Source organism: Camellia sinensis, chromosome 3 (genome assembly GCF_055761805.1).
Source record: "Camellia sinensis isolate YWXY chromosome 3, ASM5576180v1, whole genome shotgun sequence".
Lineage (NCBI taxonomy): Eukaryota > Viridiplantae > Streptophyta > Magnoliopsida > Ericales > Theaceae > Camellia > Camellia sinensis.
Window position 1 is genome coordinate 31,559,871 of NC_138963.1, and position 16,575 is coordinate 31,576,445.

At 33.6% G+C, this 16,575-nt stretch overlaps 1 pseudogene; it reads right to left on the reverse strand.

Moving 5' to 3' along the window:
- LOC114323987 (aspartic proteinase 36-like) overlaps positions 1-13,123 on the reverse strand; it is a 29,122-nt pseudogene extending 15,999 nt beyond the window's left edge.
- Positions 13,124-16,575: the final 3,452 nt, after the last annotated feature.

Sequence of the window (16,575 nt, forward strand, 5' to 3'; positions counted from 1 at the left end):
AAAATAAAAAATATTTAAAATAAAAAAAATTTAATATTAAAAAAATACAACACATAAATGTCTAAAATATAGTGCACATTAAAATAAATAAATATTTAAAATATAAAATATTTACCCTAAAAAATAAAGCTAATAAATTTTTTAAATATTTTAAAAAAATAAATCTAAAAAATTTCAAAATACAACTCAAAACGCATAACCAAACAATTTTTTTCTTTTCAAAACTCAATTCAAACCTCATAACTCAAAACACGACTTCACACTCAAATCACGATTCTAAAAATAATTTTAAAAAACAAAATAAAAAATATTTTTTTGAATTTTTTCTTTTAAAATAGAGTTTTGAAAAGAGTTTGGTTTTGAGTTTTGAAAAAAAATTTGAATTGAGTTTTGAATTGTAAGTTTGATTATGAGTTTTGAAATTAATTTTTGAATTAAGTTTTTGAGTAATTTTGAGTTGTATGTTTGGTTATGAATTTTAAAAAGTGATTTGACAATTTAATCCTTGAAATCATGATTCCAAAGGTAAACCAAACACAGCCTACGAGTTTAAGAAACTAATGAGAAAAAAATATCATGAAATGTTTCATGAAGATTTTTTATCCCTTGATTAGTGTGTGGTGTTTTTTTGTATGTGTAATCTAACATCAAAGAATCTTTCATGATCATTTTTATGATATTTTTTTCATTATACTTAGCATTACTCTTTTTGTAATGAACTAGCTTTAATATAAAATGCCATTTATGGTTTTAGTCAGGGTCCAGAATTTTCCCAAGGGGGTGCGAAAATATGCATACAAAAAAAATTTAAATAAAACGTATGGATTATAATATCAATTTTCTACTGACATTTAAAAAACAAAAATAATATACAAATAAGTATTTTTTTTATCCACATTGAAAAAGATAGCAATAATAAAAATAATCTATTTACTAAAGTGAAGTATCTTGAGTTGTGTTTAGCGCTATTTCATGCCATTAAAAGCACTTATGATAGAATAACTTTAAATTCTTACATAATGTCTTCCTCAATGAACATGATCAAATAACTAGTTAATACGTTATTTTATTATCTGAAAATTGGGCTTGTTATCAATGGTAGTTAAAAAAAATTATTAATTTTATTATATTTTGTCTAATTTTATATTTTGATCTAATATTTCATAGATATAGAGAAGTAACCACTTAATTTTTATTTTTTTTTTTAAATCAAGAGAGGATGACCGCTTAAAATTTATGAAAAAATAGTAAGAGTGGGTGAACCTCCATAATTTGGAGATAATTATGACGGAGGTTTTTGAAAGGTGATTAACATCCTTGGTTTTAGTATAAAAGGTGATTAACCACTCTCAAGTCCTGTCAATCTGGGATGCAGAAAGGTGTATCTAACATTATTTTTTCTTAAATAAAGATCAACATGTTCCAGTACTATCATTCGGAGCTTCTTCAAAGAAGCTAATGTTTATGCTCCATCTCCCACTTTGGGATATGAAACTTTTTGACATTTCAAAACTCAAAGAGGATAGGCACCACAAATCTACTATAACTATATGTGAACAGACACTGAGATCAGTTCTGATAGCTGGCAGAGCAGTGTTTTTTATATAATCCCATCATACTAGTGACTGAACCACGTTCTATCACCTCATCAACCATAGAGAGAACCATATAACACTACTTCTAAATCTATCTCATAGAAAAGCCAATTTCAACCATATTCTCTCTTTCAACAACATGCATGGCTATGAGGAGGCAAAATGACTTAGTAATTAACATAGTTACTTTAATGATTGGCCTTTCTACCATCCATGTCCAAAACATAAATTTTTATTTTACTATATCAAAATAGTAAGAAATCAATTTTAAATACCCATGATGGACTCAAATTATTAGTGCCTCTCCATATGTTGCAGAAGAAGTGTAAGCAATAAATCTTAGGTTGCGCTTGGTAGAATTTTAGAATTATGATTTGAGAATAGAGTTAAATTTTGAGTTTGTGAGTTTTGAAATTATAATTTGAGTGTGCAAAATTTATTTGGTTATGAGTTTTGAAAAGAGTTTGGAATAATTGATGTAACATATGATATTTGATTCAGAAACTTACAACTCATAACTAAACACACAACCCAAAATTCTATTCAAAGCTCATAAATTTTTTTTAAAAATTTGGAAAATATTTTTTATTTAATATATAAAAAATAACAGGTGCCAATTGCCCCAAAAAAAATATTTGCACTATTTTGGTCAACCGGCCGGACATCCAGGAGGAGGACCGGATAGGCCAAATTCCAAAATTCAAATCCCGCCTTAAACAAGTTTCCAAAAGTGATATGGAATTAATTTTTGTAAATTGTAACCAAACACCATACTCAAATATGTGTGTGGAGTCATGATTAGAACTCCACACCAAACACAACCTTAATATTTCCTAATATCTACTTTGAACTCATCTATTCCCAAACAAATTGGAATTTTAGACTTTCAAATTCCTGAATTTAAAAAGCTTGAAGGATGAAAGATTAGTAGGTATAAATCCACATTATTTTAATAATAATAATTGACTCTCAAGTTATTTTTTCAAACTTAGCAATGTGTTTCATGTGCATTTAAGTGATGGACAGATGCATGAGTTCCCCAAGTGTCTGAAACATGTCCAATTCTAAAAAGATTAAAAGAATAATATGATACGTTTAGACGAGTGCTTGACATGGTTAGGACTTGTTTGAGTGTGGGTGTTTGATGCATGCAGACACAATAGCTTCATAGTAGGAATGGCAATGGAGACCCTACCCAGTGGTTACCTACAGAGACTCGACTCGAAATACATGGGTTTTCCCCATTTTCTAGCCATCAAGTCAGGTCGATGACATGGTTTCAATCTCCATTGGGGATGGGTACCCACCCATTTCTCCATATGTTTTGACACCGCTTCTACCACCAGTTCTAAAAATTTGTAAACAAGTTTCTTTTTAAAATAATTTTTTAGAAAAATAATAATAATAATTAGAAAATACATATTTATATATATTTTTTTTAAAAAAAAAAAAAAAGTGAAAAGCGGGTCAAGTCGGGTTTGGGAAAACCCAAAACTGTTAGGGAATGGAGAGGGTAGTCGGCATGGGAGATGGGGGATGGGGAATGGAGAAAAATTATAGAAGGGGAATGGGGATGGGGACAGGGAATTAATATCCGTCCCGTTGCCCCCCATTGCCATTCCAACTTCATAGAAGTGTTCATGCTCCGTGGGCCATGGAAATCATTGAATATGAGTATGGTTCAACTTGCAAGTTCCAAGACAAGAGGGAAGGCCAAAAAAATGAGGGTGGAAAACAAGTCGAAAATTATAGAACAGAACCTATACCAATGAAACCTATGACCAAATATAAAAGTAAATGAAACAATAACCACAATAATCTCACACAAAATCCCAAATATCAAGGAGAAGGCAATGTTAAATTGATTACAATTAATAATTAGTAATTATTGACGTGTTCATATAGAAATTTTCATAATTTATGAAATGTTTTGAGCATTTTAGTTATTTCAACAAGACAAACTTCATCATTTATAGAGTAAAAAACCCCGCTCAAATCATTGCAACAATAGAGTTTTAGGGTTACGATTAAATATCAATTGGTAAGTAGTGAGCATGGGGTAGCTTGAAGATGTAGAAATGAGACTTAAATGAATTTAAAAAAAAAACTCGGGAGGACTAGCTCATGACACAACCCAAAATGACCAAAAAGTGAATAATATAATTCAATTTTTTAAAAAGCTCATTGTATTTAATAAATTATAATTCAACAAGTAAATTTTGAATGATACCTCCCAAAAGAGTTAGCTCCTTTCCATCCTTCGATTGCATCCCACCATTTTGCCAACCAACACACCACACGTTATCCTGCAAAAATGATGATAAGAAAGATTTGAAGAAAAAATACTCTTCTTTAATGATTAATATGAAGTAAAAAGACCTTCGGAGAGTTCCATGTAACAAAACCTCCTCTCGTTTCCCAAGACCATTGTTTTAACTTGAATTAAAATACTACTCAAAAGTAAACTTATGGCTTTGTTGCATTGTTAAATGACTAATTGTCCAAAAACTTAAATTGTTAGGAAATGAGCCCAACAATGTATATCACGCTAACACTCCTCAAATGCGACCTCACCTTGCCTATGAAGAGGTAAACATACTCTTTTTTTTTTCATATAAAAAAAGATCAAATAGTGCTAAGGATCTAAAGCAAATAAAATGAAAGCCTAACTAATTGTTCTTTCAAGTCTTAAAAAATTCCAAAAGTTGCTTTTCTAATGTAATATCAAGACTTGAACAGCTGAGTACAAGAACAATAAATTTTATATTTGATGATTAAGACTTTCTTTTACTCTTCAATTGCCATCTTGCTTTCAATTGTATGTGCCACCTACACAATGCTAGTCCGAACAACACTAAAATCAGAACCCAATTCAAAACCCCAACTCAAATTTCATATAACAAACTTAAGAATGGATAATAAACAAAGACAACATAAATATTTTGTTAAACATTCATGAGTCCTATAGATATACAGTATTCACTGAAAAAAAATATACCAGCACATAAACTTTAACAGTCCTAACCTCTTTGAGGATGCAATTATGACTAACAAATTTCAATAAAAAGACTTCTAAATAATGTTAATGAGATTATGCCACACTTCTCAAAGCCCCCACCATATTAGAGAGAACAAATTCATTTGAACTATCCATTACCAAAAAATTTAAATAAAGTCAAAGCTATAGAAGAAATTTCTTCATATAACTAAGGATATAAATAGACGACGTAAATAGAAACTTACCTTTGCGATAAGCATTTCCTCATCAAATATTCATGCAAGTATTCAAATAGTGGATCATTTTAAAAGTAATCACAAATAATGCACACTACTACAAATTTAATTAGTTCAAAGAAACAACCATGTTAATGGATGACAAGTTTCATCAAGATCCAAATCCCAGATTACTTACACGAATTTGGAACAAATATTCACTAGGAACAATTGATAGCTGGAAATACATTGCCCACACTGCAAGAATGTAAGAAAAGAAAACATAATGAAGCATCTTTATATTATCATGCACCAACTAAACTAAATTGCTGTTATTATTTGAATGGAGGTTGAATGATCTGAATTAAGTACGGTGGTTTGTTTGACACCATCCGTTGGTTATTGTTGCTGTTATTATTCTGATGTGTGTTGAGTTAGAACACAACGGCTATACAAAAGTGAATCTTTATTTAGATGCAAAGATACACTCAAGTATACAAGAAGACTCTCAAGGACACCTCACTCTTTGAATCACTCACACTAAAGCACTTGACTCCACTCTTGGTTGATGTGTCTTGTTGTCTTCCAAATGAGGTCATTTCCCTTTATATAATCATCCACTTCCTCAATGGATGGCTAGGATCATTTTGATCCAAGGGCTATTATTAACCCTCTAGAATATTCTAGCATATACTCATATTTTCCTGTATTCTAGAAATCTCTAAACTATTCTACTATATAATAGTACTTTCTATACTTCTAAAATATTCTAGAACCTTTCGGAACCTTCTAGATTTCTCTAGATTTCTATAAGCTTCTCTAATGTTTCGGAATCTTCTACTAAGTTCTAGAATCTTCCGGATTTCTTTAGATCTTTCCGGAGTCTTCTAGATTATTCAACATATGCACTTAATAGCCTAGATAATTCTAGAAAAGTCAATGATGACTCTTAATAGATGTGTTCATGGCAACAGGGTCTTTGTTGCTGTTATTATTCTGATAGTTGTATAGTTTTTACTCTGCTGCTATTGCTCTGCTGCGAATACTCTGATTACCCATATGAGGTTTTTAGTGTTGCATCAGTCTATAAATGGAGTGTCTCACTTCTGGGACCTGAAACAGATGCTATGCTTAGAGTTCATGATTTAGGCCTAGTTTGGGAAGACTAAATAAGTGCACTTTTTGACTTTTTATGAAATATGGGTTGGGTTTGAGTTGGGTTTGAAATGATGTGTTAGAGAGGTGATGTGACTTAAATAAGATGATGTGACTTAAATAGGATAGTGACTTTTTGACTTTTTGTCTTTTTTCAATCATGCCAAACTTGGCCTTAGTGTTGTTGTTATGCTGTAGTTCATGTCTGCACAGGCTTTATTGCTCACTAGGCTCCTGCTGCTATTTTGTTCTCTCACTTTATTGATGGTGCTGGAATTAGTTTGAATCAACAACTAATTCATCATCAAATCACAATTTCAAGCATTGCCCTCTTACTAGGAAGTAATCAAGCAGCTACCGATTACCTAAGAAAGTGCATATATTTAGTTGGAATGGGGAGTTATGATTTCATTAACAACTATGTATTGCCTCAGTATTACCCCACAAGTAGCCTTTATATCCCAGATCAGTATGCAACAATGCTAAGTCAGCAGCAGCAATTGGGGTCTGGACCTGGTTCTTGGTTTTGTCTTCTTTGATTCCTAATTTGTTGGGTGGTCTGGTTATTATTTGTCCTGTCTTTGGCATTGTCAGAGATCAATTCACATTTCCTGATGTGGTGTTTATTCATCTGTTGGGGTTGCTACTGCTTGATTTAGGTTCTGTCTGGAATTGATATGCTGCTGGATTGCTAGGCTCAGCAGTGGACTGCTATGTTATTGTTGTTGAGAAGTTTTTTTTTTCTGTTTTATGTGGTTTTGACGGGAAGAAGTTGGTTGCAAGTCTTGGTGGTTGATAAAAGGGAGATGTGAACTGCTTTGTTGGCGGATGGTGGTTGATATGCTTTGTTAGAATGCCAGTCTTGGTTCTGTTTTTTGTGGGGTTTCTGTTTTGGTTACAAGGGGCCTGGGTTAGTTGGTGCAACATTAGCAGCTTCAATGGTTTGCTGGGCTATGGATGACCTTCATTATAGTGGCTTTGCGGGTCAAGGACTCGTCATTACATGTGGAAGCTTCTGTGAATGATCTGGTGTATAATCTGCAGCAAGTCAAATTTTGCCTCAAGTATGGTGGTTGAATGTGTATTAGAATCAGGTCTGATGGCTGAGCTTGTGTCTGGTCTGGTTGCTGAGGTTAGTGTCTGATCTGGGTTGTGCTGTCAGTGTTTGATCTGTTATTGAGGTCTGGTGGTTGAGCCTGTGTATGGTATGCTTTTTGAGCTTAGTGTATGATCTGGGTTGTTATGTTATTTGTGCTGATCTTATGTTCTGCTACTAAGATATTGCTTTGTTGGTTGAGGTATGTGAAGTTCTGTTCTGCTGCTACAGCCTGCTGTTTTCTGTGTTGCTCTGTTTCCCCCAGATTTGGGTTGTCTTTCTTGGGTGTTGCTCTCTGTTCAGGGTGCTTCGCAGATGATCGGATGGGTTTTTTTGGTGCCAACATAGTTGGGATGATCTAACCCATTGTGATGCTTTGTGCCCTCCTTTCTTTATTGATGTTTTGATGTTTTTGTGTATACATCTTGTACCTTTCATTGCCATCAATAAAGTTTTCCTTTTTTGCTGATCAAAAAAAAAAAAAACTAAACTAAAATGCTTTCAAACAAACCTTGTGATCAAAATTTTATTCAAGAATATAAATTGAGCCACAAATCTAGCATTGATGTAACTAACACAAACTCAACAACCTTTGGACTGTAATGAATAAAAACTATATTGACTTATGGGCCTAATGCTATATAGTTGAAGCAGATCTTCAATTTATAATGAGTTTGCATTGTTAGATTTTTCAATACTGTAGCAAAAAATTTAAATGTTTCAATGCAAAAAGATGTTACTTATGACAACTAGCTTTGATGGCCAGTTCGTTGTTCACGATTTATAATGAAAGAAGTTGAGTTAGATTGGCCAGGATGTGGAAAAATCGTTGTATCTGAATGAATGAAAGTTGGATAGGATGACCTTTGCATAAGAATTATAAAAGGTCAGTGATGATGGGGCATAGGAATTAGTTCTGTGGTTCCAACAATTAGACCCACCCAAGCTGAAGCACTAGCAAAAATGCATCTATATTGCCTAAGAATTGGAAAACATCACATCTAAATGCTTGATTATTTTCTACCTCCATACTCTTTGAAGCATGTCCAAAACATCACATCTAATGTTACCTTTTCTACATGTGCACTTTATCCTGTCTGTGTTTACACCCCATTCTATTTATTTGCCTCTCCTCTCCACATGCAAAGGGGGCACACATGGAGGTGGAGTGTGAGAACTTGACATATATTATTGGGCCAAGTCAATAAAAATTCAAGCTTTTGAGAAACTAGTTTTCTAGCAATGACACACCAAATAACTCATTCCTCATTTGCTTATAATGTGTAAGGGGTGATATTCCCCTTGATGCTTTTTCTACACAGGTAGCACCCCCTTGGTGCCCTTTTTTTTTATTATAAAAACTCACTAGATATATACATGCATATAACAACTATGCCTTATCACCATGTGAATGTAAAACGATAAGTGAAATTCTTGAAGCAAGTAAGTTCCATAATATGAATAATCTGCAAACATTTCACTATAGAAAAGAAGAAGAAAAAAAATCCCATATAGGTTCTGTACTTTCCATTGAACTGAAAGCAAGTGAATTGCTGCTCAACGGTATGCAATTTCAAATCGGGTTGTGCGGCCATAATCTAATTACACAGAAAAAAAAAAAAAAAAATGAAGAAGAAGAAGAAGAAGAAGAAGAGAGCAAATCAGTCTTTGATAGGAAGAGTCCAAGATCAATATGCTTTAAAAGATTTGGCATACCTTTTCCATTAGTGGGGTAAACATGTCATCTGCAAGATATGCCAAGGTTGTACCACTATCAATTACCATTGCTTTCCCAGACTGACTAATCCAATACATCTGTGGGAAGTTGTAGAACATCATGACCCACCTCAATTGCCTTCAAAATAACATTGTAATGTGCCCTAAGATAAGAAAAGAATTGTAATTTAGACAAGATTCTTGAGCCGAGATCAAACCTGATTGAGGAACTATAAACAGACAAGAATAATAAAAGAATGTTATGCAGTAGCAACTAGCAAGTCCATTAAAAATAGATTTAAAATTAACAATCATATGCTATATTAATATCTCTTTCTTCTAAAATTGAAAAAATAATAATAATAATTACTAATAGATGAAAGAAAATAGATAGAGTGGCGGATTATTTCTTCATAATCTAATTGCTAATGCAAATAGAAACTTAATTCTTGAGTAAGGGTGTTCCTTGCATGTTATTTTATTCCTTGAAGTAAATTTAACAATCATTAACCAAGATTTAAATACTCACTTCTTTTCCTAAGTAGTTATGGGATAACTTTTTTTCTCACTCATTGCCTGAGAAAGTTACTAAAAAGAATAGCATATAGTCCTTGACAAAGTGGAATGGCAAAAAAATCATGTAGCCGACCCCATGTGGTTAGGACACGGGGTGTAATTTGACAAAATTCAATAAGTGGTTACTGATGTATTGAACAGTATCGAAAATCTAAGGGAAAAAAAATTATGTACAATACGAAAAGTTTTTCTCAAAAAACAAAAAAAAAAAACAAAAACATAGAAAGGGGAACCTATGGTGGTCAAGGGAGAAGTGGGAGGTGTCAGTGTTGTTGGTGGAGATGGTGGTTGATTTCCTGTTAAGCATGGCAGAAATTATGCATCGCCATTGATTCAATCTTCTATCTTTTTAATTTTTGTCTCAACATAAGCACAAAGCCGTTCGTTTAAAAACAAAGCCCCGACATGTTGAATTAATCTTACAAACCATATCAATGTTGAGCCTAAGATAGGTCTAGATTGTTAATCGCTTGAAGAGAGAGTGGGAGCAGAAGGTTCAGACTTGAAGTCAAGAAATTGGAGCTTAGTGGTCCAAACCAAAGCTCATTGATTTAATTATATCTAGCCATTGTAGCTTCAAATTGGTGGATCCTGACAGAGTTGATGTGTCTTGATGAAGCTGATGTAAAGGTGGTAGTCTTGCCATGGTGGTTCATATGGTCGTGTGATAAATTTAATTGGGTTGATAGGAAAGAGATGGACACAATAGTTGAAAACGGAGTCATTTGCTTTCGGTTGCCATCGACCAATAATCTCTAATCATGGTGAGGCAATTAAAGTGACACAGAAAGATAGTTCAGAGGTAGAGAGGGAAACCAACAGTCTTTGTGATGGCTGGTGTGACAACATTTTGGTTATTTTACAGTGTCATCAAATATTATAAATGTCTTTTAATATTACCCCACATGAGGGGAAATAGACAATTTAAAGCGTCAACTTGGTGAACTTGAGTCAGATACTAAGGTCAAATTTGGCAAGTTGAAAAAAAGTCAAAAAGTAAAAAGTTACTCAAAAAGTTAAAAAGTTATTACTATTCATCAAAAGTCAAAAATTATGGCCGCACAACTCTCAATCCTAATTTTTCTCTACACACTAATTTATAAAAAATTTTAATACACATTTTTTCATAAAAAGTCAAAAAGTTAACCCAAACATCCATATTTTTTTTCTCAATTTTTTAGTCCAAAAAGACAAAAAGTGCACTTATTTAGGACACCCCAAACAACCCCTAAAATCCAAGCTAAATAGCCACTTCCATTCCATCAAAAGAATGCAAAAAGTACTTCAAATACCAATTTTGTAATGAAGACAAAATTCATCCCAAAATTGAAATATCTCATAGTTTCACTACAAATTAGAAATCATGATGTAAAATCATATACTGGTTTGGGACCAACGGAGTTGAGTTTAGTTTTGGCTCCACCAGTTGTCCAATAGCAAAGGTTCCACCTCCATTAGTACCATCCAAGCAATGTGCAAACATATTTTTAACCTTTCCAACCGATGCAAGCTGTGATATCATGGAAGAATTTGCTTGTCCAAAACCAAGGATGCCATCAAGTGCTTGAGAAAATGAACCTAGCTGACTGGATTATTTAGCTCCACACCTGTCTTGGATTAGAAATATTTGTATAAGGAATAAAAGAAACATTGTACATAAACTGTGCTAAATAATTATCAAGTTTTCAACACTAATCAGACCTAAGCAAGGCACACATATTCGAAACTTGAGAGAACATGTCAAATATAATATAGATTTCACTAGTAAATCTAACTTGTTAATGACCATTTCATCTAAAAGCTTAAGTTGTTACAAAGGGTTTAACTTAACTATCAAGATCATTGATGCTGCCTCAAGTGTGGGCACTCTAAATGAATGAGCCAAACATGTACAAGTATTAAATTTATTGGGTAGAATGAATAAACAAAGGAACTTCTATAACATCAAAAGGACATATGACATTGCTCACCCAAAATAACCCACATAACTCTTTTTATATTATTATTATTATTATGTATCTCGGTTACAATGACTCATCAATGACAACACAAATCACAAATTATTAGAGAATGTGCCATATGCAGTTGTAAGTAGAATGGACCAGGGATCAGGGGTTCACTGCAGAGTGAAATAAGGCGCTAAAATTTTTCTTCATATCTAAAATCTCTCCTCCACACTACACACTACACTAAAATCTCTCCCCAAGATGGGAATGCTCAACCTTATTCTCCACACTACACTACCCCACCAAACCTCACTCCCTTTCTTCCCTTCCCTTCCCTTCCCTTCATAATTAACCCTACATTGAAACTTTTTAGTTCCTTTTCCTTGCTAGAAGATAAGTTTTCTTCTTCTTTTTTTCCTTCTTTTTTTTACCTTAATAGCTTCACGAATCTCCTCCCTCCCCAAATTAGTCGATTTCTTCAATTCAATTTTCTCAAGACTAGTGCAGTTATTGATCTTCTCATCCACCTTTTTATCACTATTATCAGACAACTTTCTGACCTTCTTAACTACTTCACTAAACTATTCATAGCTCGAGCGACCCCCAATAACTACAACCAATGTTTTTGTCTACCTTCTGGAGAATAAAAAGGCCTCTATCATCAATTTCAAATGACACCTCAGAACCTCGAAGCTTGATCCTACCCTATTTCCAGCCCCATTTCAAACCCCAAACTCCCCTCCACCCCTTGCAAAATGGGGAGTTCATATGAAAAATCCACCGCCCGTTCGTCAAATCACTCCTACCTCTGCTTCCCCCTTCAAATTATTCCTCCAATCACTAGAGAGAGAGAGAGAGAGAGAGAGAGAGATCTAAAAGAATGTGTTATATAAAAGTTGGCCACATGCAAAACGTAACTTTAATTTAACCCCAATCTCTATTATCTTCTCCTTTTGTCTAAACCCCCTACTAACTTGGTGCATCAAAGGACTTCTTTTGTAAGATCCTGTGAAAGAGGAGGTACAGTCCACAATCAACCCAGTCCCACCCATAGACCTTTGATAGTACTCTGATATCATCACACTACATGCATATCTTTTTTATGGTTTTCTCTCAACCTTTATTATTGTTTGATTTATTGTTTACCAAATTTTAGTTCTTTTTTTTTACGAGAGAGAACGGGAGAGATCTGATTTACTGTTTATCAAATTTTGATTCCTTTTTTTTATGAGAGAGAAGGGGAGAGAGATTTATGGTAGAAGTGAAATAGTTGGTGCTTGCTGTTTAAAAAAAAAAAAAAAATCAAGAGAAAAACTAGAACCCTAGCCTCATGAAATACATATTGCATGTCTAAAAGTCAGAAAAACCAAAATTAGCAAGGCCGGCCTGGCTGGTATGCATCAGTAGCCAAGTACCGAGCCACATCTCATCACCATAATCTCAACAATCAAACAAGGGACAAAACTTTCTCTATCCTATACATACAGTCAAATGCAAGAAAGGCGTCTTAAATAATATTGTCTACTCTCAAAAAACGACGGAGCAAAGTGTTAGAACTAACTCACTGGTCCCTTCCAACACTGAGAATCCACTGAGCAAGATGAGTTAAATATGGCTCGGCTTGAGAACTGCTGCTCAAAATTGGCCCGAGACTCAAGCTCAGAATTAAATTCCCTCTCAAATTTCCTGCAGCTTATTCACAGCATATTAACGAGAGAGAGAGAGAGAGAGAGAGAGAGAGAGAGAGTTGCACTAGTGATTTATCCTTACAGATCAGAATCAGTGACTGCTGCATTTTCAGTGGCTAACTTCAGTGACTGCTGCATTTTTAGTGGCTAACTTCAGTGCCTGGATTGTCAATGGATTTAATGATGTTCTATATTACCTTAATTGTTTTGCTCCACGTTAATATGTGCTAAGCATACGCTAGCATTCAAATCTCAAAATAGATGAGAAATCCAACACATTTATTATATCTGATCTGACAAATAGTATGTGTTTATTCAGGAACAATTTTTCCTATACAAGGACTATGAACTCCAATCCAATTAAACTCTTGCACAATCAAAAACACTAAATGACAAGGTTGATCGGACAATTTGCTAATATATGGGAAGTGTTCCCAGAAGAACCAACTTAAAGATTAATAAACTCAGGTGAGAGAAATATAGAACAGGGACCCATGCCTTGAAATGTTAATCCTAGGTTCAGATAAATAAATAAAAAATTCTGATCTGCAATGCCATGTAATGGAGTGTTTTGACACCTTTTCCACTGCCTTGTCTACTGTTGATTCTGATTCTGTTATAAACCTGAATTAATCTGCTGCTACATGGGAGCAGAATTTTTGTCCGCCAATGGAGTTCTTGTGCTAGGCATGAACTCAACTGTCGTCGAAAGAGAGAGTGGTCCAGTCTTTGACAGCATATTTGGTGAAACCTGCTGGCGGGGAAAAAGGTACTCCTTAGAGAAGGATGATGAATATATGGGGGCTCTGTCATTTTCAGCGAAATTGTCACCAAGGTGAGAATGAGAGCAACCCCTCTTCCCTTCGAGCTTTATCACCACGCCCCTGTTGAGATCAATGACCTCCAAACATCTATTTAAACCATTAACATGATCTTCAAAACTAGGTATGTTTTCTTTTTCGTTGTCATGAAGTGAATGAGGGTCATTCTCAAGAGGGCGCCTGCTGGCCCTTTCATGCTCTTTCGTCATTGGCCTCTTGCTCTCTCCAACCATTTCATTTTTCAATATCCCTTCTGTTCTTTTCCTTTCTGCTTTCAAACTAGAATGCAGGCCTAGTTTTTTTGAATTATGTCCCCCCCATCAATAACTTTACTAGATCTTGAGCAATTTTCTCTGCACAATTGAGAAGATGTATCAGTCTGACCTTTTGAAGTTTTCCCTGGTAAATTTCTCGAGGTTGCAGACGTGCTGGACATTTTTGGGGAATTTTTATCTAGCTCTTGATTCTGTGCTGCATATCTGTGAATGGTATTCAAAGAAGGATTTATCACTCCATTTTGCACAGAACCAAGCTTTGTATCCCCATTCTCTAGTAAAATTCCAGTAGTCTGAAGTTTATCCGGCCTTTTTCTGTTTGTCACCCCACTGATATTAGGCAAAGTACTCTACGCTCCAAAATGAAACTCGAAATCTCTACCTACCGTCAACAACATAGCTTTGTCCTGCCAAAGCAGATAAGCTTTACTTGATTGAAATACTGACTTCACAAGGTAATACTCATAACATAGAACTAAACAAATTGGAAGAAAATAAAACTACCTCATCAAAGTGTTGGAACAATCTTCTGTGTAAATAAAATAAATTGAAACTAAATCAAACAAAATAAATAAATAATATACTGAATTTATTTATCGAACCAAATTTAAAAATAAAAGACCAAGTCGAGTGTGTGACACTTTGTCCTTAAGACAGATTCGTCCCGCTACGGTGCTTACGGTTATGTGGCGTCTATCTCCCAGGATACAATGATCTTCACAAATTTGTAGTAGCACTTCAAACAAATTTGTCTGGCGAACTAGAACCTTGTGTTCTGTAACTCTCTGAAATTTTTCCTAAAATAATATGAAGAATAAAGGACGCAAGAGAGCAAAATGAAGGCAAGGAAAATGAATTTTCGGAATCAATCAAAATTGGAATGGGGCTGCCTTTATATAGGCTTTGTTGGCACCTATTCAATTTGAATAGAAAAGGTATGAACAAGGGACATAACCCTTCCTTTAAAATAAAGAGACACCATGAAAGGTTTGCACCCTTTCATTCAAATGGAGGTTTGTCCCTTTCTATAAAACAAAAAGACATCATGAAAGTTTACACCCTTTCATTCAAAATGGAGTCTATTTCAATTCACAACTACCTCTTTATAAATTTTCCAACACAAAGAACCCAATCCTTGGTGATGGCATTCGGAGACCCGAAGGTTTGAAATTTCTGGTCGATTTTGCATGATCATTAGCAGTTCCCCTAACTACTTCAAGACATAGATTTGGAAACCTTGTTTGATGACTTTCTTGATCATCGAAACATTCATCATGTGGGAAACTCTGAAAATTTAATGCTTGGGTGGCATCATTTCCTAAACAAGCTCCTCTGGAAGTACTGGTATGAAAACTGACCTCTAAACAAAAACTCTTTTCAAAACTCTTTTACCAAACAAATTTTCAACACTCAAATCATAATCCCAAAACTCACAAACTCAAAATACAACTCCTACTCTCAAATCATAGTTAGAAAGCTCTACCAAACGCAACCTTGAATTTCAAGAGAGAATGAAGGCTGATTAATGAATTTAATTAAGGAATTAGTTATGAAAATTTTGGAAAGAAAAATAGATTCCAGAGAGAGAATTTTGAATTTCAAGAGAATGGAAGTTGCTTAATGAATTTAATTAAGAAATGAGTTGTGAAAATTTTGGAAAGAAAAATAGATTGCAGAGAGGGAATTTTGAATTTCAAGAGAATGAAAGTTGATTAATGAATTTAATTAAGGAATGAGTTATAAAAATTTTGGAAACGACTCATCTGACAAGAAAAATAGATACACCATCTCCAATCATTTATTAAATTTTTTATTTGATTTTAAATAAGTAAAAATTTGTTTTGATATGGGTTATTCCAATCTTTCATTAAATTTCATCAGAAGTTTTTCAAAAATTACTTGTTCATCTTAAATTTTATTATTCTCTCCATCCCACTCAAAATATAAGTCTTTTCTTAAAAATTAAGAACTAAAATAATATAAATTTCTTATTTTGTTCTCTTTTTTTTTTATATAAATTTATTAACAACACAAAAAAGTATAATTATGATAATTGATATTTCCTAAAAAATGTACTGTGCTATCAAAGGATAATTTTGAAAATTAATTTTTTTTAAATGTAATAATTGTATTACTAAAAAAAGTTAAATTCCACAAAATAGACTATTATTTTGGGACGGAATCGTATTTAAAAGAAAAAAGCTTATTGAAAATTTAGTGAAAGATTTGATTCATCCTTAATTTGACAAAAAATTTGGCTGCATTTGGAGAAACTCTCCAAACACATTTTCATCCATTGATTTCAGTGTAATATTTGTTTTGAGTTTTCAAATTATAACTCTGCACCCACTTTTGAAAACTCTTTTCTAGGCGGAAAAATTTGGCTAACCCGGACGTCCGACCGATTGATCGAAACAGTGTTCAATTTTTATTTTTATTTTTGTACTTGTTATTTTTATATTTTAAATCAAAAATATTTCCAGAATTTTTTTAA